This window comes from Trichosurus vulpecula, chromosome 4 (assembly GCF_011100635.1).
Source record: "Trichosurus vulpecula isolate mTriVul1 chromosome 4, mTriVul1.pri, whole genome shotgun sequence".
NCBI classification, from domain to species: domain Eukaryota; kingdom Metazoa; phylum Chordata; class Mammalia; order Diprotodontia; family Phalangeridae; genus Trichosurus; species Trichosurus vulpecula.
In genome coordinates this window covers 117,905,107-117,932,008 of record NC_050576.1, presented here as the reverse complement: position 1 = coordinate 117,932,008, position 26,902 = coordinate 117,905,107, and the positions used below count along the sequence as shown (strand labels likewise).

At 38.1% G+C, this 26,902-nt stretch overlaps 1 protein-coding gene and 1 pseudogene across 1 annotated transcript in view; both read left to right on the top strand.

Moving 5' to 3' along the window:
* Positions 1–26,902, top strand: part of PTPN14 (protein tyrosine phosphatase non-receptor type 14) — a 138,017-nt gene that overhangs the window by 22,529 nt on the left and 88,586 nt on the right. The window lies entirely within an intron of this gene.
* On the top strand, positions 19,144–19,417 carry LOC118845394 (annotated as a pseudogene).

Genomic DNA, 26,902 nt, shown 5'->3' with positions numbered 1-26,902 from the left:
TGAAATGAGTTAATGTACATAAACTGTTCTGCAAACTTTAAAGCATTGTACACATGCCATTTAGTTGTAATAGCATTAAGAGCTCTTGAATCACAAAAAAATCTTCTAAGAGGAAGGTTTTGAAGACTTTTCATTTTGTTGCTTTTAGCAATGCTTGCAATAGATTGAGACTAGATTGTACCGTTGAAACAGCAATGGATGAATTATTGCTTTTTGTTGGATATGTAATAAATGGTGCCCCCACTTAGTAAGTCTGTGGTCTTGGGCCTCAGCTTCCTCATCTGTAAAATATAGTCTGCTCTACCTGATGAGATGCCTAGTTAAAGATCAAGTGAGAATAAAGTACATGAAATCTCTTTAAAAGATGGTAAAGCACTATGCAGATTTTAGTTGTCAATATCTTTTTCCTCCCCCATCCTCCTTTCTTCATCTTCTTCCCTTTATCCATCTTCTCTCCTTCTGTCATCCAAATACAGTGAGGCTCAGAGGTGTCCAACTAGCATGATCAAGAGGTGTGTGTGTGTGTGTGTGTGTGTGTGTGTGTGTGTGTGTTTTAGAGGAGAGAGGTATTTGGAATATGTCATCTCCAACAATTTAAAATGATTATTACTCTTTAGGTGAAGTTATAAAAATATGGTTAAAAAGGGGTGATTGTTGTTCACCTTATCTTAGAATATGAAAAATGCCACTGAAGTTTGAAAGAAGTTTAAAACCACATCATGTTTCCTCCCTTCATGACAGCAACCATCATCACTGCCACCACCAACCAAAAACAACAACCAACAATAATAATAGAAGAAATCTATAAAGCCTATTTTTATTCTTTCTGTCCTTCCTTGACTTTTTGTCCTTTTTCTTAATCATATTTGCCATTTTACACTAGTTTCAGACCAGGCTTTGTTGGGTGAGTTTTGGATTCATAAGAAAGGAATAAGGAACTCTAGTTTGGAATTGTGGCTTGACAGGGGCTCAGGAATCTGTAAGAGTAACTACATTTGTGATCTAATTCAGCAGGAGGAGGATGTAATGCATTGGTATCAAACTAATAGAAACAGGGGGTCAATAAGCCATATGTAAGGATCCCTTGAAAGGCACACGTTGACTTAGAAAACCAACCACATTATTAATATTATCTATGCTTTACTACATTATCTATGTTTTATATAATTAACATTATCTATATTTTTATTTATTTGATAAATCCATAAACATTTATTAAGGGCCTACTATGTGCCAGGCACTGTTAAAGAAAGAGGCAAAAGACAGTTCCTGATCTCAAGGAATTTTAATCTAATGAGAAGAGACAACATGCAAACAAATATATACAATTCAAGCTATATACAGGATAAATAGGAAATAATTAATGGAGGGAAAGCACCAGAATCAAAAGGGATTGGGAAAGGTGAGATTTTAGTTGGGACTTAAAGAAATAAGAGGTTGATAATGGGAGTGGAGGAGGGAACATGTTGCAAGCCTGGGGGACAGCCAGAGAGACTGTTGGGAGCAGAGACATTTTAATCTAGATAATCTGGTTGGTATCAGGGACCTTGTGTTTGACACCTCCGCTGTAGGGTATGGGAGATTGATGGCAGTGTGACAGTCCTCAGAGCTTTATAGGAAATTGTTCAATCTGAACTCTTAAAGCTCTATTTTTTTGTATCTGGGTGTATGTTATAAAAGGATAGTAGATGGCTCAGTGGATAGAGCGCTGGCTGGGCCTAGAATCATGAATACACGAATTCAGACCTGGCCATAGACATTAGCTGTGTTACCTTGGGCAAGTCACTTAATCTCTGTTTGTCTTAATCCACTGGAGAAGGAAATGGCAAACCACTCTCACATCTATGCCAAGAAAACCCCATGGTCCATTATGGTCCATGGGGTCACGAAGAGTGAGACAGGACTGAACAACAACGACAGAATACATTGTAATACTCATTATCATAGCATCTTTAATAATTCCAGTGCGCCGGACTGGAATGTTTATGTACATATTTTCATTTCCTACCAGATGATAAATTTCTTGAGGTCTGGAGGCAGGACTTGAAGTCAGGAAGGCCTGAGTTTGAAACCTGTCTCATATACTTTCCAACTGTGTGACCCTGGGCAAGTCTCTTAATCTCCCTCTCAGCCTCAGTTTCTTCATGTGTAAAATGAGTATCGTAATAATAACATGTACCTCTCAGGGCTGTTGTGGGAATCAAACGAGATAACATTTGCAAAGTGCTTATTATCCCCTGCTCTCTCCTTCTTTCTTCTAGTCTGACCATAAGGCATCTAGATGGCACAATGGATAGTGTGCTGTGTCGGGAGTCAGGAAGACTTGAGTTCAAATTCGGCTTCAGACACTTACTAGCTGTGTGGCTCTGGGCATGTCATTTCACTTTTGCCTCAGTTTCCTCAACTGCAAAATGAGGGATAATAATAGCCCCTACCTTCCCAGGTTTTGTAAAGATCAAAAAGATAATATTTTAAATTGCTTGTAGCATAGTGCCTGGCAAATAGTAGGTACTTAATAAATGCTTTTTTCTTTCCTTTTTTCTCCCTTCCTTTCTTTTCTTTCTTTCTCTTTGTCAAGAACAATGTGGCTATTTGTGGGTTTTTGTCTCATCCCCTTCAATCATCTCCAGCAGATTGCAGCTTCAACCATCCCTGCCTTGTCCCCTTCTCTGGAGAATCATCTACTTCTCCCTATTTACTGACCCCTTCCCTTCAGCCTTCAAACATTCCCAAATCTTCCCCATCCATAAAAATATATTTAACCTATATGTGTAAGTTATATATATCTATAACCTCAAGCTATCATCCTATATCTTTCCTTCTTCTCTCAGCCAAACTTAAAAAACAAAACAAAACGCTGTCTGCCCTCACGGCTCTCCTTCCTTTCTTCTCACTCACTTTTCAGTTCTTCACAGTTTGGCTTCTGACCTCATCTTTCAGCTGAAACTTCTCTCTCTGTAGTCACTAAGGAGTTTTTAATAACGGCATTGGATGGTCTTTTCTCAGTCCTTGTCTTTCTCAGATTATTTACTGGATTTGACATTGTGGACAACTCCCTCTTCCTGGATCATCTCTCCTCTTTGAGTTTGGATCAAATGAGATCTTATGTACAATGTTTAACAAACCTTAAAGTATCATGGAATGCTGGATGGTGTTGTTATTTCATGATGGTATTCCTTCCTGCTTCTCTTCTATCCCTCTGATGGCTCCTTCTGAGTCTCCTTTGCTCTCTCATCATCCATATCATTTCCTTTATCCATGGTTATTCCTAATTCTGCACTCTTTTCTGTTCCCTCTTGGCCTTCACTTAGTGACCCAATTACTTCCATAGATTTAATTATTATAAGCTGATGACTCCCAGACCTATCTCTATCTCTGTCTCTGTCTATCTCTATATCTATCTATATCACTCTAGTTTCTCTCTTGACCTTTGGTTTTGCATTACCAATTGCTAACAAACATTACCAGTTGTCCTAGAAACATCTCAAATTCAACATGTCGACAAAGGAACTCATTTTCTTTCCCATCAAACTACCCCTCTTCCAAACTTTTCTATTTCTGTTGAAAGCACCCCCATTCTTTCCTTGACATCATCCTCAACCCCTCCCTTTCCTTTACCCTAAATGTCCAATCACTTGCCCGATCTTGCTGTTTCTTTCTTTTTCTTTTTCCTTCTTTCCTTCTTTCTTTCTTTCTTTCTTTCTTTCTTTCTTTCTTTCTTTCTTTCTTTCTTTCTTTCTTTCTTTCTTTCTTTCTTTGTTTTTGCTGTAAAGGATTTTATTTATAATAGAATCCTATGTGCTGCAAATGCTACAATGTAGAAAAAAGACTAGGGCATGGTTTTAAATGGAATTTCAAAAATAAACTAATATTAATTTCAGAAAAATTATAGATTTGAATGATATATCCTAATAAAATCTCTTAAATTAAATCAAATAGATCTTGCTGTTTCTACCTCGACATCATCTCTTATCTGATCTTTCTATAACTTGACTTTCTTTGACTTTCTTTCTACAACTACCACCTTAGTTCAGGCCCTCATCACTTGTCTGGACTACTTCAGTGACTCAAATCTAGTCCATCCTTTAGATAGCTGCCAACATGATGTTCCTTAAGAGCAAATCTAACCATCTCATTCACTTAGCAAACTCCAGTGGCTCTCTGTTTAGGGATAAAATATAAGCTTCTTTGTTTGCCTTTTAAAACCTTTCACAACCTGGTTTCAACCTATCTTTCTAGCCTTGTTGTATACACTCTCCCTATTACACTACAATCTAGTCAAACTGACCTGACTGATCTCTCCATTCTTCACATATGACACTCCATCTCAGACCATCTTCATGCCTTTGACTGACTTGCCCATGCCTGGCATGCACTCCCTTCTTAGCTTTGCCTCATAAAATCCCTTTCCTCTTTCTACATGAAAACTCTTCCCCCCAAAATGAAATGTAAGGCACTTAAGAGAAGCGAGTATTTTATTCTTTGCATTTGTGCCCTCAGTGCCTAGCACATAGTAGGTGTTTAATAAATGAATGCTGATTATTAACGGTGTTGAAAGAATTATCCTCAGGCTGAAAGTACTATATAAAAAAAAACTACTCAAAATGCAGACTCACTTGAAGGAAATATTGGAAGTGATTTAGCTACAGAAAGGTAAAAAGTACAAGAAGAAAGAAAAAAAAAGCTATATTCTTTAACACCTGCTTCATTGAACATCTTCAAAGGAGATTCAGGAAGTATTAAAATACTGAACTCCAAAACAGGCATTTAAAATTTCTGACTTCATATGCTAATTAGGTAATTCATACAAAATTGTTTCATAATATCTTCTAGCTCTAAATTTATGATCCTGTGAACCTAGAATATGCTTAGAAAGCAAATTGGGTTTTTGAGCTTCTCCAATGTTGTTGCATAGGAGAAGAAATTGTAAGCATTTGTCTTTGAATACAGGCAATGTGTGACACCTGGAGTTTTAAATTCTTTGGTGCACAGATAATTTAGGACTATTTTGTCTTCTTTTATTCTTTTCATTTTTAAATTTATTCTACTTTAACACATTATATTAACAATTATTCCCAAGAAGTACACCTTTCCTTTACATTTGCAGAGCACTTCAGAGTTTTTAAGAGCTTTCTCAAACACTGATTTGATCTGCAAAGTGACACCAGAACCAAGAGAGGGAAGTGTGTTACTCCAATTTACAAAAGAAGAAACTGAGTTTAAGCAAATGAAGTTACTTATCTAAGCTAGTAAATGACAATTTCATGAGTAGAACTGAACTCAGTTTAGCACTATTTTGAAAGAGAAATTTACCTCTTTGTGATTGTATGCGGACTACTTTGCAAACATATACATACATCATCAATAGTTTGGCAAATCTTACCTCCCCTTCACCTCCTGTCTCCAGTATGATATGTAACCATGTATACAAACCCTTCAGAGTTGAGGGAGCTTCAAACTTGCTTCATCATAAAGTGAATTCCACACTGGGTCTTTGCATAGATTTTGTTCTGTAATTTTGTTTAATTTTAATTGTCGGTGGAGGGAGTTTACCTATTGAAAGTTCTCTTCACTGATGGATTTACCTCTAGTCTAGACACTCCTCCTCCCAATTTTTTTCTTCCAATATTATCATAGACTTTTAGATTTGAAAGAGACCTTAGAAGTTATCAGATTTAACCACATGAATACAGCTGACACTATGACCCTTTTAATCTTTGAATCAGAGTTTTAGATTAAAAGTGGCCTGTCATTGTTCATCTAATCCTACCATCTTATTTTCGATAACAGGAACCAAAGGCCTTCTAGGGGAAATTAAGTGACCAAGATCACACAGATAATACTTGTAGAAATTACCAAAGTACGAATCTTCTGTTTCCTAGTCACTTTATATTAGTTTTAGACCTCTCTCTCTCTCTCTTTCTCTCTCTCTCTCTCTCTCTCTCTCTCTCTCTCTCTCTCTCTCTCTCTCCTTCTCTCTCCCCCCCCTCTCTTTCTCTCTGTCTGTCTGTCTCTGTCTCTTTTTCTCTCTCTGTGTGTCTCTGTGTGCGTGTGTGTCTCTCTGTGTCTCTGTCTCTCTCTCTCTCTCTGTCTCTCTCTCTCTCCCCGTCTGTCTGTCTGTCTCTGTCTCTTTTTCTCTCTGTGTATCTCTCTGTGTGTCTCTCTGTCTCTGTCTCTGTCTCTCTCTCCCCCCTGTCTCTGTCTCTCTTTCTATGTCTGTCTGTCTGTTTCTGCTTTCTGTTATGCTGTTCTTTCATGGTTCTCTTTCCAGCCATCTGACCTCTTCTATCTTATGTTGGTTCTAATTCTTCTTCCCTTTGTCTAAACTAGTAACCTTCCACATATCTATCCTTGGCCTTCATTTCTTCTCTCTCTGAACTCAGTCAGTGGTAAAACTTCTCAATTTTCACTCCTTTAGTTTCAATTCAACAAATGCAGAACTGAATTAAATTAAATTATAAACATTTTCAGCATATATATGGGGATTATTCTTGGAACTGTACCACCTGCCCTGACCTTTTAGCTATGCTCTAGTCACATATTTTTAACTGCCAGTGAGTATCTCCACTATAATATACTTGATGGTGCCTAGATGGGCAATATGGTCAAGGGTACCTAGATTCAAATCCTGCCTCTGATACTTAATTGCTGTTGGATTGCGGGTAGGTCACTTAGACTTACTAAACCTGTTTCCTTTCTGTAAGGAGGTATAATAATACCTTTCCCCTCAAGTTGTTGGAAAGCTCAAATGAGATAAAGTATGTAAAGCTTTACTTTACATATAAACTTTGAAGTTCTCTATAAATATCAGTTATTATAATATACTCTTATTACCTCAAAATCAGCACATCTAAAATGCAATGCATCATCCTTGACAATCCCCCCCCCCCCAAATAGATTTCACTTCTAAGGTTAGTCCTTACTTATCCCATTACTTTCTCTCTTTCGTTTACGTTGTCTAGCATTTAAATAGAGCAAAACACTGTATGTTTGCTATCTCATTGGATCCTCGTAACAACTGTGGTAGATCAGTACTATTATATTACCCATTTTACAGATTAGGAAACTGAGGCAGATAGATGTCAAGTAACTTGCCTGGCGTCACACAGCTATTAAGTACCTGGGGCTAGATTTGAACTCAAGATTTTCTGATTCCAGGTCCAACATTCTTCTTATTTCAAGATCCAGTTCCTATGTCTTCCATGAAGCCTTCCCTGATTTCAGCAATACTTCTTCCTCTGAACTCTTGTACTCTAATTATTTTATTTATGTTAGATCTCTCCTACAAGACTGTAAGTTGGCAGGAACTTTGACATATACAACTTTTGTATTCCCCAGACCGCTTATCACAGTATATCCTTGACAACGTGGGAACCCTTTTGATTGGTTGATAAAGGCAAAAACAATTATATCTTCCATTTGTAAAGTCTGATCCTCTTAATAATAATGATGATGATGAAATTTATATAGCACTTTCTGGTTTGCAAAGCATTTTGAAAGTATCTTATTTGACCCTCACAACAACTCCAGGAGGTGGGTGCTATTATTATCCCCATTTTGCATAGAGGGAAACTGAGTCAAACAGGTTAAAAGATTTGCTTAGGGTCGCATCTAACATTCTTTTTTTTTTAATTTTTAATGCCAAATTTTCCTTCTTCCCTTTTCACCTTCCCCTTCCTTGAGACAGTAAGCAATTTGATATAGGGTACACATGTGCAAGCGTGCAAAACATATCTCCGTGTTAGTCATATGGTAAAAGAAGACACAAATAAGTTATACATCTGGCACGTCTTTGAGGCTGGATTTGAACTTTTGAATGCCAAGTCCAGTGCTCTACTATCAGCAAGCATTTGTAGAAGTAATTTATACATGTTACAATCTGAGTTTATTAGGTGAGGAATGGATGGCCAACTTGACAACATTTTTCTTGGTAATACTTAGAAGTAAAGGTACTAGCAAGAATAATTTTTCTTCAAAAATCATAAGAATCACCTTTCTACAATAGAAGCAATCTCTTTGTCATTTTCTAAACTTCTTTTGAACTGGGATTTGGGAAAATTAACTTACTATGATGATTAATTATATTTCCATTTTACACAATTGTAAGTTGTAGGTATAAAATACACAGATGTGTGGAATGGCAGAATGACTGAATCACTGTTTTAATGAATTCTTTGACTGTTTCCCAACATGACCCCTCTGCCCAGACTGGTTTCCATTGCCCCCAAATATGCCCCATTCATTGCCAATATAGGGCCTTTTCTCAAGCTGTTCCCTTTACTAGACTTACATTTTTTTTTTAAATCTCCTTTCTCCTTATCTATGTGATATAGATAAGGGCCTAACTCAAATCTCTCCTACTCCTCAAAAGTACAGAGAGGTCGAATCTATAGTACATTAGAATTAGAAGAGGCTTTAAAGATGATCTAGTCATTTCATTGCTGATGAAACTGAAGTTTAAGAGAGGACAGAAAATTTCTCCCTTAAGTTCACATCCCTAGAGAGTGTGAAACTAGAGTCAGGCTCAGTCCTTACTGGCTGTGTGACCTTAGGCAAATCACTCAACCTCTTTCAACCTCAGTTTTCTCATCATTAAAATGGGTGTTAATAATAGCACCAGAGTAGTGAGGATCAGTTGAAGTAATATACGCAACACACATTTCAAACCTTAAAGTGCTATATAATTGGAGGCTATTATTATTATTGTTGGTAGTTACCGGCAGAGCTGGAACTAGAATCCAGGTTTCATAATTTCCAATCTATTCTACTTTCTTAGATTCAATGCCACCTTTTCCTATCCCTCCGGTGCATTCCTGCAAATGCTCATAACTCATTATTTTTATTGCTTTTAATTTTTTTTACGGTGGTAGGTATTAGAGTTGGCCTTGTGATTTCATTGATGTGGGGAACTTCCGCAAGAAGAAATCCCTTCTACCAGTGCAGGTCAGCACCTTTTCTGCAACTTACAGGCTTAGGGAGTTGAACAGAGTACTGAGAGGCTAATTATCTTGATGAGGGTCACACTATAGTCCTTGTGTCAGAGGTGAAATTTGAACCCAGGCCTTCCTGGTTCTTAGGCCAGCTGTTTATTGTGCCATGCTTCTTTCTCCCTAATTATCTTTATCCCTCACCTGGCACTTATATCCATGTTTACTTTTTCACTTGTTCAGTTTATTCAGAAAACGTTTATTGAAAGGCAACATGTTGTAGTGGGAAAAATGTTGGACTTAGAAGCTTGATCAGCTCCAAAACTCACTGTCTGTGACCATGGACAAGTCACTTATCTCCTCGATGCATCAGTTTCCTGATCTGTAAAATGGGAATATAGGCCAGTGCTTTGTATAAATGTGAGCATCTGTGGTACTAATCCTGCTCTGCATAAGGCATTTTGCTCATGGTGCTCATGTGAGCATGAAAAATTGTATGCTATCATAAAAATAATAGGAGTGAAAAATACTCATTAAAGTGCAGTGAATTTAACTGAAAAATCTGGTCATGAAAGGCTGAGGACTAGAAAGTAAGAATCTTATATTCTATTTTTGGCACTACTGTTAATTTATTATATATCCTTGGGAGAATCCTACAGCATCTTTCTTCCTTATTTTCTTTATCTGTTAAATATTTTCTTTATCTGAGGTTTTTCACTTCAGAATTTTAAAATAGAAATTATAGGAAAGTAATGAGATATTTACAAAATATTTTGATTTTCTTTGAAGAAAGGCTTATCAAATTCAGTGTTATTACTGAATACAACTTTCTTAGTGTCTGATCTGTATTCTGGGACCAAGTCAGGCAGTTTTGGGTCCTACATTAACTCTTCCTACAAGCATGATGAGGTAATCATTTACTAAACACCATCCTAGTGGACTGAATGAATAACTACATGTGTACAACTTGGATTTGCATGTTTAGTTGTGTTATGATCAACACCATTGTGATGCAAATCTGTGTAACAGAAAGGTGTTCAAACTCCATTGGATGGGTTTCTTTAACAACATTTGTGGAATTCCATTACAGTAAAATAATTTGGATAGTATCTCTGAGTTTAAATTTTAAACTGTCTTTTTTGATAATATTCTTTATAATGTTCATATTTATAATTTAATAACCATAGTAATATTGATGATGTGAATGTAGACATTTTTCAGGGGAACATTTATCAAAATATGGTGTAATCCAGAAGCACAATTCAGATCACATTGTTATCTCCTTCCTGCTCCACTCAAGAAATTTCAGTGGCCCACTCCCTGTTATCTCTGGCATAAAATAGAAACTCCTCAGCTTAGCATTTCAAATCATTCATAATCTGGCTCCAGACAAATTTTCAAACTCATAGCACACTATCTATCCCCTTTTGCATATTCTGCCTTTCAGCTAAATAGCTCTCCTTGCTGCCCTGTGACCACGGTATTTCAAATTCCTTCTCCAAGCTTTTGCATAGGTTATCCCCAATATCTAGAATTCTAAATTTTAAACTCTTTAATTCCCTTCCAGCTCTAATTCTATGATCTTGGGAGAACCTATGACTAACTTAGATTTTAATCTAATGCATGGTTTGTTCTTAAGGAGAAAAATATCTGGATTGGATATCGTCAATCTCAGAACAGAATCTTCCTGGGCACACCTAAACACTCTCGTGCCCATATACAGGGCTTGGAAGAGGTGCTGTAGAATGTGCTGGCACATGGGAAAGTGGTGAATTTGCAGTTGGAGTTGGGTGTCTTGCATGGAATTTATGCAGGACTTAGCTTGCTAACCTAAAAATAGTGCCAGTTTTAGGTGATCTCTTATAAAAACAAACCAAGCGTAAATAAATGTCAGAGGAGGGGTACAGCATTATAACACTCTTGCTTTGTCCTTTTTTTTCCCTTTCTCATTTCTTTCCTTTTGATTCTACTGTAAAGGCCAGTTCATACCTTTTGCTATTTTAAAGTAAAATGATTAACCTCTGTTTGATATTTGCCCCCCAAAGTATAAAGATCTAGTTCTCATTTTTTTGTGTGTTTGTATTTCTAGTCCCTAGCGTGGGCCTCCTAGCAGTCAATCGACAAGCTTTTATTAAGGGCTTCCTAAATGCCAGGTGCTGAGCTAAGCACATAAGAGACATTTAATAAATATGTGTTAAGTTGAATTGTGATGAGCAGCAAGTTAGGCTAGCATTATGGTCCTGATAGTAGGGTTCACCTGAGAACTGACTCCCCCCAGGGGACGGTATTACTGTTCTCATGAGAGTCAGATCATAGATAGTGAGCAGTTATTAATGTTGATTAAATCCAGACATTTTAATGGTTTGCTTTGTAAAAATAATAGGGGACTACTTAAATTTTTTCTTTTTTATCTTTTTGGGGGAATTCCTTAAGAAATTAAATAAAATAGTTTTTATTAATATGAATGATACTGGGCAGAAATAGTTTTTTATTACTATGAATGATTCTGGGCAAATCATTGAACTCTTAGTACTCTGGGCAACTCTGAGGTAATGTGTATGAGAAAAGATGCTGACCAGTCTGTCTCTTAGCCTTAGTGTCTAGTTCAGTGTCTTGCACATAATAGAGCCTAATAAGTGTTTTTGGAATTAAAATTAATCTCTTCTTTGTCAGTGATAATAGTGGAACCACTGGTTCTAACACATCTCCGTATCTGATGTACTTTGTGAGGAAATAGCAATGATAGTTAAGAAGACAATTGGGAAGAAATTGAACAGACCGGATATTTATAAAAGAAATCTGTGTTCTGAGCAGCAAAATTTTAAAGGCATTCAAGGTTTGATTTTTAAGATATTGCAAGTTATGATGATTCCAAATGAATGGAAAAGATCACAGACAGTTCTTAAAAAAAATAAGTGATTGAGGTCAGTAGCTCTATGAGATCTATGCGGCTGCCTTCTCATTTTATCAAATCTTTGTAAGACCAGAACATCTCTGTCCCTATGGACAGCCTGAGTTGGCAAGCTGATAGACTTTTTCAGACTCTTTCTTTGACTGACCAATCATATCTGACTGAGAATTTTAGGGAATGTTGAGGACCTGCTGTGTCTATTGTTCATTGATTTTTTTTTAATGAAGCCTTAAACAGTGTCTTCCAGGCATATGTTAAAGTCATAGTAAATTATATGATGCATTGACCATGGAGATGTTCCATCAAATATTAAAATCAACTGAGAAACCAAGTTGGAAAAATTGTGCTTAACTAAGGTATTTTCTAGAGTGACAGAAGATGTGCACAGAGTTCAAAGAGAAAGAATCCCTCTTGTTAATGCAGTTCTCCAAATACTCTCTCACATGGTGTGCATTGCATCAAGCCCAGAACTGTATAGTATTTCCTCAGTTCATTTTGTTCAATTCAACAAATATTTATTTCTAGTTGCTAGGGATACTCCACCCCCCCAACAAAACAGTCTCTTACCAAACTATTTAATTTGGAAAAACAAAGTTGATGAAGAATGCTCCCCTGACGAATCAGATGGGCAGCCTATTAAGTTAGTTCATCTCTATATAGAATTTTACTATATAAGAGGTGCTGTAGATGGGCAGTGAACTTGGCCCAGGATTGAGTGAGAGGAGAGCATTAGATTGTATTGCAGTTGGGAAGTCATTCAGTCCTTATAGTGGGCCCCTGTTGCTTAAGCATTGCCTCCAAACCTCATTCTTTTTATATCATTTTTTTCCCCAATGATACTACATGGCTACAAACTATGGAACACCATTATCTCAGGAAAGTCAAAATTGCAAGACTGAATGGGTGGTTATCAGCTGACTGTTGCGTATTGCTGGTGATCTATTCATGAAAAATGGCTTGGATCTCATCAAATATAAGGATGGTTAGGAAAAGGTGAGTCTGTGAAGTAGCATCTTATCATATTAGTCTCATCCACAGAGCAACAAATAGGAAGATTGTTGATAATAACCTGGTAAGGCATCCCTTTCTCATCAATGATGAGACATTCCTTCTTCTGCCTTTAAGACACCACAGTCCTGAGCAACAGGCCATTTGTTTTCTGACACTATTGGGATTCAGGGATCCCAGACCACCTTGATTCTTGGGTATGTGTAATGGCAAGCACCCTGGCACATCCAGGATGGCCTGCTAGCACAGGTTCTTTGATCTGCCTTTAAAGGAAAGATAGCTTCTAAAGGGGTTAACAGTCTTCTTTTAATTACATTCACTAGTTCAGGGGAAAGGTCAGCACCCTGAATGTGGAGAAAATACAAGCAGAGAAATTAGCACAAAGACCAATAGACAGGGCTCCAGCTGTCTGAACAAGGTAATACAACTACCTACATACACCACCAGAGCATGGGAGCACAGATACATCTGAGTAGTTGGGGGGCTCTGAACAAATGGCTACTCAGAGTCCCATCCAGGGAATCATCTTTCTCATAAACGAACCCCCAAAGCAAAATCTCACCTTAGAATACATATGTGTGTGTGTATATATATATATATATATACACATATATATATGTGTGTGTGTATATATATATATATATATACACACACACACTTTTGGCTAATAGGCTCAGAGCCAGAAGGCATTACACCTCTCCTGACTCAGGGCCTAATTAGCTTAGTGCCAAAAGGTGTGAAAACCTTCCTACAAGCCAGCCTCCCCTAAGCAAGCTTCCCTTAAGCAAGCTTCCCATTTAAACAAGTTCCTCCCCCAATGGGCTCTATGTGACTCAGGATGTGTCACAGCTGTGAGCTGGACCAGAGCTCAAAGAAGGTCGCATAAGTCTATTAATGGATGGGGAAGATCTTTCTATTCCATTAACATTACAGTGTGTTAACCCATGTGAGTTAGTCAAAGTTAGATACCACCAATTACTCGACAGTTGAGTTTCTCAAACTCTTCAGCATGGTCACTGAACACCTTATGTCCAAAAAACACATGAAGTATAAATCCAAGAGATAAAAGAAAAACATTTTTTCCCTTTGTAATCAGAAAACCTGATTCTTTGAACTTCCTATCTGGCATTACAGCTGTAGTTTTGAAATCAGGGGCTGGGTACCCAGTTTTGTCATTTCTTACAAACATGTTGGCTTCAACTGCTCTGCCTACGTCTCTCTAGGGACACGTGAGATGGTGAAGAAGTAGGCAGACTCCTTGTCTGCATTTTTCCATAAACACTCCAAACAGGTTCCACCTACACACAGGAGACTTTCTTGCAGTTCTGCTCTTGGAGGCATACCAATGTGCATTAAGTTAGTTCATCTCTGTATAGAATCTTACTATGTAAGAGGGGCTGTAGATGGGCAATAAACCTGGTCCAGAATTGAGAGAGAAGAGGACATCAGATTGGATTGTAGCTGGGAAATCATTCAGTCCTTATAATGGGCTCATGTTGCTTAATTGTCCCCAAACTTCATTGGTTAATTTGTTGTCCCATCATAGAAACTCACGAGTTTGAAGTGACTATCAGAGACTATCTAGTCTAACCAATGTTTGAATAATCAAGCAATCAATCAAATAATAAGCATTTATTAAGAGCTTACTATATGCCAGGCATTGTGCTAAGTGCTGGGAATCCAAATACAGGCAGAAAGAAAGATAGTTCATCCTCTCCGGAAGTTCAAAATGATAGGGGAAGGAGAACTAAGGCACCCAACCCTGGGGCATGATAGAGAAGGTCCAGAATGCTTCCTGGAAAGGATCAAGAGTACCTTCTGCAACACACCCACCAAGTCATCCTCCAACCTTTGTTTGGAGATTCCTAATGACTGAGAACCCATCACCTCTTGAAGCAGCCGGTTATACTTTGGGATGGTTCTATTAGCAAGTTTTTCCTTATTTCAAGCCTACTTCCACCTCTTTGTAACTTGCAGCCATTGTGCTTAGTTTTATCCTCTGGGCCCAGGATCATACAATCACAGATTTAGATTAGAAGGGATATTAGAAGAGCAACTAGGGGGTACAATGGATAGAGCTGCAGGTGTGGAGTTAGGAAGACTCATCTGACTTTAGACACTCACTAGCTGTGTGACCCTAGGTAACTCACTGTTTGCCTCAGTTTCCTCATCTGTAAAGTGAACTGGAGAAGGAAATGGTAAACCTCTCCAGTATCTTGGCCAAGAAAACCCCAAATGGGGTCATGAAGAGCCATACATGACTGAAAAATGATTGAACAAGAGTTTAGAGGTCGTTGAATCCAGTAGTCTCATTTTATAGATATGGCCCAAAGACAAGAAGTCTCTTGTTGAGGGTCACATAGGCAATAAGTGACAAAACCAGGATTCAACCATAGATTGTCTGACGTCAAATCCTGGTCTCTTTCTATGGCTCCTCATTGACTAATTCCTCTTCTGCCAGAAAGTACTTCAAATAATAACAATCCCTAGTTTAACAATAACTCTCTTAATGTTTTCAAAGCACTTTACAAATATTATCCCATTTTATCCTCACAATGGCTTTGGGAAGTAAGTGTTATTGCTATCTCCATTTTACAGATGAGGAAACTGAGGTAGACTGGGTAAGTGACTCACCCACAGTCACACATAGCTATTAAGTATCTGAAGCTGGCTCTGAACTCTGGTATCCTTGACTCCCAAGTCCAGTGCTCTGTTCACTGTACAAATGACCTACTTCTAATAAGTATGGTGTCCTTCCTGAATCTTGACTCTTATCATGTAATGGATTGACCATCTTGTTTGGTCATATGTGACCATGATGATGATGTCATTTCTCTCCTGTGTGTATCATTGTTAGTGACTTGCTATGGACTCTTCATGCCCATGTGTTTCTTGATCACTTAATCTCTCGGGGTATGAAGGTGAATTTGTGAATAGCCACCTCCCTAGTGCTAGTCAGGATGTCCTGTGGGGTATGTGAGTGTGGATCTAGTACAAGGTCTGCTCTCCCACAAGACACAGGATCTTCCTTGACACATCAGTCATGGGAAAATGCATTTCACATCAAAAAGCTGTCGATTTCTCTTTTGTTAATCACTATTCCTAGCTGTCAATTGATGTTCTAACCACTGATGGAGTATGAGACAAATGAGATAATAATTTGTCTTACATTATCTAGAATGTCTTTTAAGTAATCCCTTTTTCCAGAGGTTATTCTATTCTCTCTCTGTTTCTCTTTATCCCCTCCTGCTCTGAAATATCTAAAATCTAAAAAACAAAACAAAATTAAAAAAACCACAATCCACAAGTAAATGGGGAGGGAATGTATGTTCATTTAATCCTCAGGCCTCACAAGGGATTTGAAAAGAGGATTTGTGTGGAGGCTGTTCTTTCTGCACTTGAAAATATCAAGCAAGAATTTGGCAAAAATTGCAGTGTAGGAAGATGTAAGATTCTTTGGCCGTGAGATGTTGCTGGATTGGCATTTTATCTTTGGCAGCTGTTGCCACATGATATCTTCAGCTGTTTTTTTTTGAAGATTCTACAAAGACATAATTATTCATTTAATATACTAAAATTCATCTTGTTTCCCAGTCCCTGGATTCATGCAGTAATGTGCTGACAACTTTCTGCTGGTTGGCCTTTTTTCCTTTTGAGTATTCTACTCTGGACCTGCAGGAGCTGCTACTGCCTGGTTGTTCGATCCCTTCTTAGTTATCCTTTGACTCTGGGGAAGCAGCTCCAAATTTTAAGGTTCTCAGCTAGAAATGTTGGGTATCACACATTTACCACTTGCTCGGGCATTCTTGGATGGTGCTTTCGATGGTGTTTGGTGTCTGAGGTCTATTTGGTCACTGAAACCAAAGTTGTCTTCAGTGGTAGAGGTTTTCGGTGGAGACATCAGAAGTCTTCTTTGGGTACCCATGTTTTCCTTAGTGTGATATCTCACATTGGGTTTTTTTTTTTTGTACATCATAATCAGTTATGAAACCAATTATCTTTTAGTACTACAGCGATTTTTGTAATTATTGAGGGCCTTTCTTCCAAAAGAGCACATGATTTAGGTTGGTTTTTTTTCCTGGAGGAGTTGGGGGTAATCAATCAGCAAAGTTTTAAATTAAGTCACTATACTCATACACACAGATACACCCACACAGATATACACACACACACACATATATATATACTAGCATACATATGCTAGTATATATGCATATATACAAATATATATACATACATGTGTGTATATATGTGGTGTATATATATACATATACACATATCTGTCCATCTATGTCTATCTATCTACTTATCTATCTAAATTATCTATCTATCATCTATCTATCAACATATTAGTATATTAGGCATTTGGGATATAGACTGAAAAATAGATTTTGTTCCTCAGATTTTTCCGAGTTGGAAGGGACCTCAGAGCACATTGAGACTAACCTGTATCTGAATCCCTTCCATAGTATCCTTCCCCAAGAGTCATCCAGCTTTTATTTGAAGAGACCCATGAGGGTAAATCCACCACCTCCTGAGGCAAACCGTTTGACTTTTGGTTTGCTCTGATTCTTAGAAAATTTTTCCTCCTTATAACTTCATAGGGTTGTGGAATCACAGAAGAGACTGTAGAGATGATCACGTCCAACTCTTTTGTTTTGGAGATGAGGAAGCTGAGGCTGAGAGGCATTAAAAGTGTCTAGCCCAGGGTCACAGAGTTAGTAATTGTCTGAGGTAGGATTTCAACCCAGGTTTTCCTGCCTCCAGGTCTGACACTCTGTCCACTGTTTCCCTTAGATCTTCCCTTTGGAGCCAAACAATAAATCTATTTTTCTTGTTATCTGACAGTCGTTGCCTAAATCTGCTCTTGTTGCCATTTAAAAATATTATTTCTGGACCACTCCATTGCGCTTAGCATATTCTATATACACCTTAACACTTACTCTAGTAGTTGTGCTATGCTAGACAAGTCAATTAACCTCGTTGAACCTCAGTTTCCTCATCCGCAAAATTGGTACAGTAGAACTCTGAGGCAGCTAGGTCGTGCCGGTGGCTAGAGTGCCATGCCTGGAGTCAGGAAGATGTGAGTCCACATTTGGCTTCAGATGTTTACTCACTGTCTTACTCTGGGCCAGTCACTTGAGTTCTGTCTGCTTCAGTTTCCTCAGCTGTAAAATGGGCATTGTAATAGTATCTACCCTGCAAAATTATTGTGAAGATCAAATTATGTAATATTTATAAAGCACTTAGCACAGAACTAGACACATAATAAATGCTGGTTCCCTTCCTCCCCTTCCTTCTGTACCTTCTCCACTCATCTCACAGATTTGTTCTAAAGATCAAATGAGCTAATCTGTGTAAAGTACGTTGGAAACTTTGAAGTGATGCTTAAAAGCATCATATTATCATCACATTATAAACTTCCTGATGGTAGGCACCATAATTTTTCGACTTTGTATGTGAAAAGCATGTTTTTCACCTAGTCTGCAATTAGTAAATACTTAGAATTGACATTGATTTGTATGTGATTCTTGGCTTTAAGAAATCTATGGCTTAAATAGAGAAGGGATGTAGGTCGTTGGTGGGGAGTAGCATCACTCCAGGAAAACCTGTGTTTCTGACCGCCTGGTAGGACATCTCTTTGACATGATATGCTGATGTTTGCTAATGCACATCCTATTCAGACTTTGATTTATTTTTTTTTCCCATGGACATTTTGGAAAAACCTTGAATTTGAGTCAGCATATTGATGATTCTTTCGTGCATTAACAAGATCAGCAGATTTTTAAAAATAGTATCTATACGGAGCAAATGATCAAGCACTGTCAGAGGCACACAGAAACTGAAAGAAACCCAGGGTGTGAGGCCAACTTAAACCTAGAATATTATGCAAGAATGAGGAGATTCATAAGCCATGATCAAAACTTATTTGACTGCCTTTTATTTCCAAAGGGATCTTGTGTAGAGTGATAGAAGGGAAAAAGCAGTGAGACTAGGTCAGGGTTTATGAAGGAGAGGAAGGGATTTGGGAAAGAATGGCTGGTGCATTGTACAGAGTACAGTCTCCTCCTCCTCTTCCTCTACTTCTTCCTCTTCCTCTTCCTTCTTCTCCTTCTCTTTCTCTTCCTCTGACCAAATCCATCAGACAAAGGTGAGACTTACTCTAGCTCATTTCCATGACCAGGAATATCTCCATGAAGTAGCTGTTGGGTTATTTGAGAGCATGTTGAGCAGAGGTGTCAAAACACCTGCCCAAACCAGATTAAAATGTAATTGGGGAAAGGGAAAGCAGCCAACATGGCGGGCAGACTGGGCCGGTTCCTGAAGGAGGCATGGGCTAAGGAGCCGGTGCTGACCGTGTCCATCGCCATCAGCATCCTGGCTCTGCTCATGCCTCACCCCTGAGCCCCTATACCAAGTACACAGGCATAATCAACCGTGCCACCCCCTACAACTACCCCATTCCTATCCGAGATGATGGCAACATGCCCAACATCTCCAGCCACCCCCAGGATCCCCAGGGGCCTTCTCTCCAATGGCTGAAGAATCTGTGAATCCTCCACCTGCCCCCTGTCCCCCAGTAAACATCCTGTCTTCTCCTGGAGTCTCTTCAGGGGCTGCAAACAAAAATGTAATTGGGAAGCATTTAGTGAAATAAATAAAAACACAGTAGGAATTAGATAATGTTAATATGTGGTTTTCAGAATCAGTATACTTCCCACAGGGATCCTTATATTTGTTTTAGTGACTCCCTCCCCCCATTTTTACTTGAGTTTGACCACACTTTTGTGTGGGAATTACAAGGTGTCTCAAAAGTGTTAATGCAATTTAAAATTGTAATAGGCTCACAGGTGCTGTATGAATGTAGCTATAAGTAAGCTTTAATAGCCTAAAACTGGACTCTGATTTTGGGGACACCCAGTATATGTATTGAGTATGATATACTTACTGCATGCCTCCCACTCCTGGGAAGAGCTTTAAGCATAGAACCAGTAATAGACTTTTCCAAGGAACAGCCTGGCCAAAGGTAGAGACCCATTGTTCTGAGGTAATGAGTTTTTCATTTATGGAGGTTCGTGATTTGCTTCAGGAATGGCATATGAACACCCATAAAATAATGGATATTTCAAAGTATCAGAAGAAAGTTTAGGTGGCTGGTGCTTCAGAAGTTTTGGTTCTCCTCTAAGGACTGAGGTTTTTATTTTTATTTTTTTGGAAGTTATAAATGTATTAAAAAAATCAAGAGTTGCTTTTGAGTAGGTATGATAATAAAATAATCTTGTACATCTCACAAAAGGAGCTCTTTTCTTCTTCTAGCTGCATTATGATTTCATTTATTTTATTTAATTTTTCCCCAGAGTGTACAGATTATAAACTGCATTATTTGCTACTGCTGCATCTGCAGGCTCACCAATTTTTTTTTTTAGTATATTATGCAAACCAGCTTAGCCACTAACCTGGCCAGCTACCAGAAAGGCAGATCTCTGAGTAGTTGAATCATCCTACTTCCATATGTAATTTAAGGTACCTTTTCCCACAGTGGCATTGTGGGTAATGGTATAAACACATGCCTTTCAGGGCAGACAGGTGTATATTTTGAACTGATGAGTCAAAAGATATCTATTAGTAGCATAAGGGAGACGAGCCTCTGGATTTATTGCACGGTAGGAATTTAGATGAGAGGTTTTCAGTTGACTAATTAGCGTGAGCCTTATTGTAGCTTTGTTTGTATTCCCTTTACCCAACAAGATCATTTAACTCCTCGCAGTTGGGGCCCAGCTGTGATTTATTTCTCTAAGTTTATAATTTGCTGCTTGGTAGCTCACAGAGGTAGGTTGAACCAATTGCCACAGAGCAAATGGACCATATCAAAGCAGTGTTTCTGACCTCTCAGTGTGAACACATACTTGACTCATCTGTTCGATTAGAATTTCAATGGGCTGCAGAGCAGACGGATCACTTTAGGTTCATTTCACCTACCACATACCTCTTATCCAGGATCAGGGATCCATATATAAGTGCAGAAACAACAAGGAATGGACTGAGTTATACTCTACAAGAATGTCCTGGACAGAACATTGAAAAAAGTAACATATGGGCTGGGAGTTTCTATACCACCAAGCTGCAACTAAGTATGTCTTTTTGCAAACACTAGTTCTTTTTCTTTCCAAGTTTTTATTTCAAAAAGCATATGGTGTATAGACTTTGCTTTTGAGGCATATAAATGTAGTAGTTCGGAGGCAGCTAGTTTATGCAGTGGATAGAGCCCTGCGCTTGGAGTCAGGAAGATCTGAGTTCAGATATGGTCTCAGACGCTTACTAACAGTGTGACCTAAGGCAAGCCCACTAACGTCTGTCTGCCTCAGTTTCCTCAGCTGTAAAATGGAGTTAATAATAACACCTGCCTTCCAGGGTTGTTGTGAGCATCAGATTGGATAATGTTTGTGAGTGCTTAATTAACGCTCATTCCCTGCCCCTAACACAATAAATTTTTTCACCTGTTCATTGGATCTCTCGATTATTTGGGATGATAAATTATTTCATAGTGGCTTTTAAAGCTGTTTGGATTTTGGACTTTTAAGTGAGGGCTAATGTGCCTTTTTTATTAATTTCTTTTTGTGAGAAATGAGATGAAGGGGTGGTTACATTAGAAGTCATTCTTAATGTCCCATCTCTTTAAAAAGCTCAGAAAAATCAATATCTGATAAAATTGTTATAGGTTGCCTTGGTATTGCATATACTTGAAATTGTGAGTACAGGAAAATAATATCGATATTTATAAATCATTACACTGAATGGCATCAGGTTTTGTTAAGTATAGTTAAGCTAAAGGGTTGTGTGTGTGTGGTTTTTTTTTGTTAAAATCCAATAAGGAATAACCACATGTTAATTTGAAGTCCTGGGATATGCTTATTATAACTAGTACATTTAGAACTTACATGTAGATTCTTTTGATCTTGTTCAATGAGGGAGAAAATCAGCTTCATGGAGGATCTCTACATAGGCAAAATGAAGTAGAGAATTTAATAAGTATGTAGTGAATTTACCCAAATTGAGATGACTGTTTTTATATAGTTAAAATGACTGGCCTCATTGCTGGTTTGTTTGATATTTTTTTCTTAGTGGCTTTCAAAATTTGAATTAACTGAGACAAGTAATGTCCAAGTTGTTATTTTCTGCAGGTTATATGTGTATTTATTTTTAACATTAATTTTTAAAAATTTTGAGTTCTAAATTATTTCCCTCCCTCAAATTCTTCCCCCACCTGTTGAGAAGGAAACAATATGATACCCAGTATACATGTGAAGTCATCCAAACACATATTTCTATATTAGCTGTGTTGGAAAAAAAAGCAAGAAAAGTAAAGTGAAAAACAATATGTTTCAATCTGTACTCTGAGTTCATAGTTTCTATTTCTGGAAGTGGATAGCATTTTTCATCTCTGTTGATAAGAGTAGCTAAGTCTTTCACAGTTGATCACCATTACAATATTGCTGTTACTGTATACATTGTTCTCTTGGTTCTGCTGTCTTCATTTCGAATCAGTTCATACAAGTCTTCTCCGGTTTTTCTGAGAGCATCCTGCATGTCATTTCTTATAGCACTGTAGTATTCCATCACAATCATATACCATATCTTATTCAGCCATTCCCCAATTGATGGACATCCCCTTAATTTCTATTTCTTTGCCACCACAAAAAGAGCTACTATAAATATTTTTGTATATTTAAGGCCTTTTCCCTTTTCTTTTATGTCTTTGGGATACAGACGTAGTAGTGGTATGGCTGGGTCAAAGGAAATGAAGTTTATAGCCCTTTGGGCATAGTTCTAAATTATTTTTCCAAGTTGAGTCAGTCTTCATTCTTACATGTTTATACTCACTCTGGTAGTTGTATGACCTTGGATAAGTCACTTAACCTTGACATTTATGTAGCAATTTCTAGCTTACAAAGTTCTTTGCCTATATTATCTCACTGGTACCTCATGACAGGGCACCTGTGAGGGCAATTGTGAGGAAGGCACTATAGTTATTATCCCCTTTTTACAGATGAGGAAACTGAGTCTCAAAGATGTTAAATAACTTGCCTAAGGTGACACAGTTAGTGTCAGAGATGAGATTCAAACCTAGGCCTTCCTGATTCCAGTTCTAAGATTTGAATTCAGTGCACCAGTGTATATGTTGTGCTTATTAAGTTTCTGGCTGACACAGATTTGAGAAGGATTGCTATATGTTCGCTGACAGAATCAGGATTCAAAAAAGATTTAGCATGTTGAACCATGCGTGGTTAAAATCAAATGAAATTTATTAAGGATAAAAGTAAGTCCCATACTTAGGTTGAAAAAAATTTGCAATTATGAGATAGGGGAGATGTAGCTAAAAAAGCAGGGCATGTGAAAAAGACTTGGGTGTATTAGGTGACTCTAAACTCAATAGGAGTCAACAGTGTGGATTGGCAGTGAAGAAGCTAATGGAATCTTTGGCTACATTAATTGAATCCCAGTACTTAGAGGGAACAGTTGTACTGTTCTCTGCACCCGCAGACCTCACCTGCAGCAGTGAATTCTGTATCACCTTTTTAGGATAGATACTAACAAATCAGAGCGTCTTTAGAGAGAGGGCTTCAATCAGGTCATGAAGAGGAGTCAAAGTGACATTATCTGGAGATCCCTCGAAGGCAGCAGAGGTGCTTAGCCTGAAGAAAAGAAAACTTAAACTGTATTCTTCTCTTTCTTAAATAGTTTGAAGGGTTTCAGAGAGATCATGTTAATTTTGGTTGGCCTCAGAGGAAGGACAGCATGGTTAATGGATGGAATGTTGACATCAGAGCCAGGAAGCCATGGGTTCAAGTGCCACCTGTGACACCTTGAGGCTGTGTGGCTCTGGGCAAGTCATCTAGGCAACTAAGACTGTCCATGACAGGGTGCCTACCTACATGGGCAGGGCAAGTTTCATAATTTGAGAGTTCCCTGTACTGATGAAATCACAGGTCCAGTTTCTATCCCTAAGAAGAACTAGAACTAAAGTTTAATCTTAAGGGGACACAGATTTAGGATCCATGTGAAGAACTCCAAAAGTGAAATTAATTGCCTCATCTGTTAATGAGTCCTTACAATGAATGTTTGGGGTGAGGGGTATGTTGAACAAACTTTTGTTTCAAGTTCAGTTTAGATTAGATGAACATTAAATTCTTTGATTCTGTGGGTAAAAAAAAATCTCCAAATACTCCTTTCCCCCCATTAACATATGGATGCCTATATTATTTATATAATTTAGTGTCTGTCATTAAAGAAAGTTTAAATAAATTCATGCACAACTGATCTGTAATTTTTAAGGAAGGCTTGATGTTTGGGCATTTTCTTTGACCTTTTGAGGCAGAGGATATGGTGGGCAACTACCACAAACCACAGTCAGACACTTAGAACTGGTTTTCTTGAATTGTGGTCTGACCTCCATTGTGATAGTATTTCTGTTTTTCCAATTTCCCCACTTCCTTCCCTTTTCCTTTTCTGTAGGCTCTGGTTGTATGGTCTTAACATGTATCAACACGTATGTACTAAAAGGAATGTAGTCTTTTTCCTTTTGACTTCCAAACCATCTGCCTGGTCTGTCAAACTTGCCTACATCAAACAGTATGACAAAATATCTTTTTCTTGAGCCTGGGGTTTTCTCCTTGTGTCATCAGCTTTCCTCACAAGGATATCATCCCACTTCAGGTTACTTTCTATGGCTTTCCCCCTTTCCCAGCTGGCTTTCATGGAGACCTATAGATTTGTTTGCACTGAAGTTTAATTTTTAAAGGTGTCCATGCCTCATGACATAGAATAGGAATGAAAAGAAAAAGTCTGGATCTGTTAGTTGTAGTGAGATTCTCTTCTTCCTCCTCCTCTAAAATATGTTGTTTAGAAAAAAATAAAATCTGGAATAACCTTGATTAAATTATAGGTTATTATTAGGGAATTTATTATACTTATAAACTATACTTGTTCTCCCTGTAATTTGTTATAATTAATGCAAGAGTCCAAGGGCAGAAAGCAGGGATCAGGTCATGGCATGCCTTCCTCTCTTGCAATACTTGCTATCACTGGCCTTTTTTCATAGCATAGTTAAGAAAGGTGTGTATATGTGTCTGTATTTAAATTCACATCATCCTTTTTAGGAGAGAATTATAATTCTTTGACTCACAGGAACCTAAGTTTTAGGCATCACAGTTGGAGGTCAGGTGACCCTCCCAAAATAGGATTAGTAGTAGGTGAATGTTGGAAGCCAGTGATTCCCAGAATTGAGCTTTTGTCAAGAAGCGTGTGTGTGTGTGTGTGTGTGTGTGTGTGTGTGTGTGTGTGTGTGTGTGTGTATGTGTGTGTATGTGTGAACTCTGCAAGCCCCAACAAGATGACTGCTTGTGGTCTTCGGGGGACTGGTAGAAAAAAAATAAGACACTTCAGCGTTGTCATTGCCAGATTTTAGATTTTCTCTGTCTTCTTTCCTAGATGATTCGCACCTTTGCATAATCACAGGTATGTTGACTGTGTGGATACAATGCAGTGATTTAATTGTCTGTTAACTCAAGCCTGGATTAAAAAACAAAACAAAGCTGAGCACCTTTCAGTAAGTGTGTGAGACAAGTACAAAAGACTAAGTGTTATAGTGGAATATTTCTAAATAGTATATCCATTTTTATCTTTTTAAAACATCAATCAAACAATCTTTGTCCCTAGAACTTTTCAAGAACTTCCAAGGTCCAAACAATTCTCTGAGTTGTTGAGGGTGGACTATCAGAGGAGGAAGCAAGCCAATGGTTTGGTTGGGTTCTCTGCCTTCCCAGGTATCGTTCATCTGGTTGTGGCAGACATGAGCACTGGGGTTAATCATCAGGCTTTGTAACCATAAAACACCCCCAGGAAAATATGGAATGTGGCTTCCTTAGAGTGGATATCTTTAGTGACCTAAGATTTAAAATTACTTCTTTTGTTGTCTTCTGTACTGGGCCATGTGGTCCCATAGGAATCTCTACACCCCTCCTCCCATTTAACAAATGGTTCAAGTACACAGGCTTGCTCTATCTTCTTTCCTTACCCCTGTCCCTTTCCCCAGTCTCCAGGAGAGATGTTTATGAGCAGTACAATGCCAAAAGGGGGGGGGGGAAGCAAGAGGTCTAGACGGTCCACAACTTAAGCAATTAAGAATAACTGTTAGCAAGAAACTGATGAGTTTTGTTTGATTCCTTGTTTCCCATCTTTCCCACCAACCAGACACCGATCTTTGAGGCACACCTATGAGTGTCACAATCATGGGGCTTCTAAGTCATCCCAGAGACGATGATCATTGACCATGCTTGGTGATCATTGTCGGGCAGAAATGTAGTTGCCTGTTCACTCTGCCGCATGGCATGGTCTGGGTACTGTTGAGAGTCATGGGTCTGAAATAGATGTAAAAGGGTTTAGGTGAATAAATTAATCTTAGAACTCTAATGAATTATTAAAGAAAAGTCTGAGTCAAGGAAAGTTCTTGATTTTAGAGGACTTTGTCATAGAGTTCAGTTACCTAGTTATTTGAGAAACCATGTCCATGTGTCATTATTAGAGATAGATGCCTGTGTAAAATTGGTTTGACCTCTTGTGACATTTATTACTTTTGAAATTCATAGGGCAAGAAAATAGCCCTGAGACTTTATCTTCTTTTACTTTTAGGCAAAAACATGCCAATTAGATGAAACTGGCAGGGAATATTTTTCAGCATCTCTCAATAACCAAGCAAGAGATAAAAGGGGGGAAAGCATTTATTAAGTGCCTACTGTATAACAGATACTATGCCAAGAGCAGTACAAATATCTCATTTGATAAGGTTTGACAATCTCAATGGTCAGGAATTTTTTCCTTGTATCTCCTTGGGAAATTACCTTTAGTAATAATTTTGGGAAATTAAATCAACAAACTCATCTTTCCTTTAGATAAAACACTCTTCAAAAGCAAGGACCATGGCTTTTCTCAGTAATCACATGTAGAGTCACTTGACTTTTTGAGATCCTTGGAGAGAATAATTCTAATGTTTCACTCT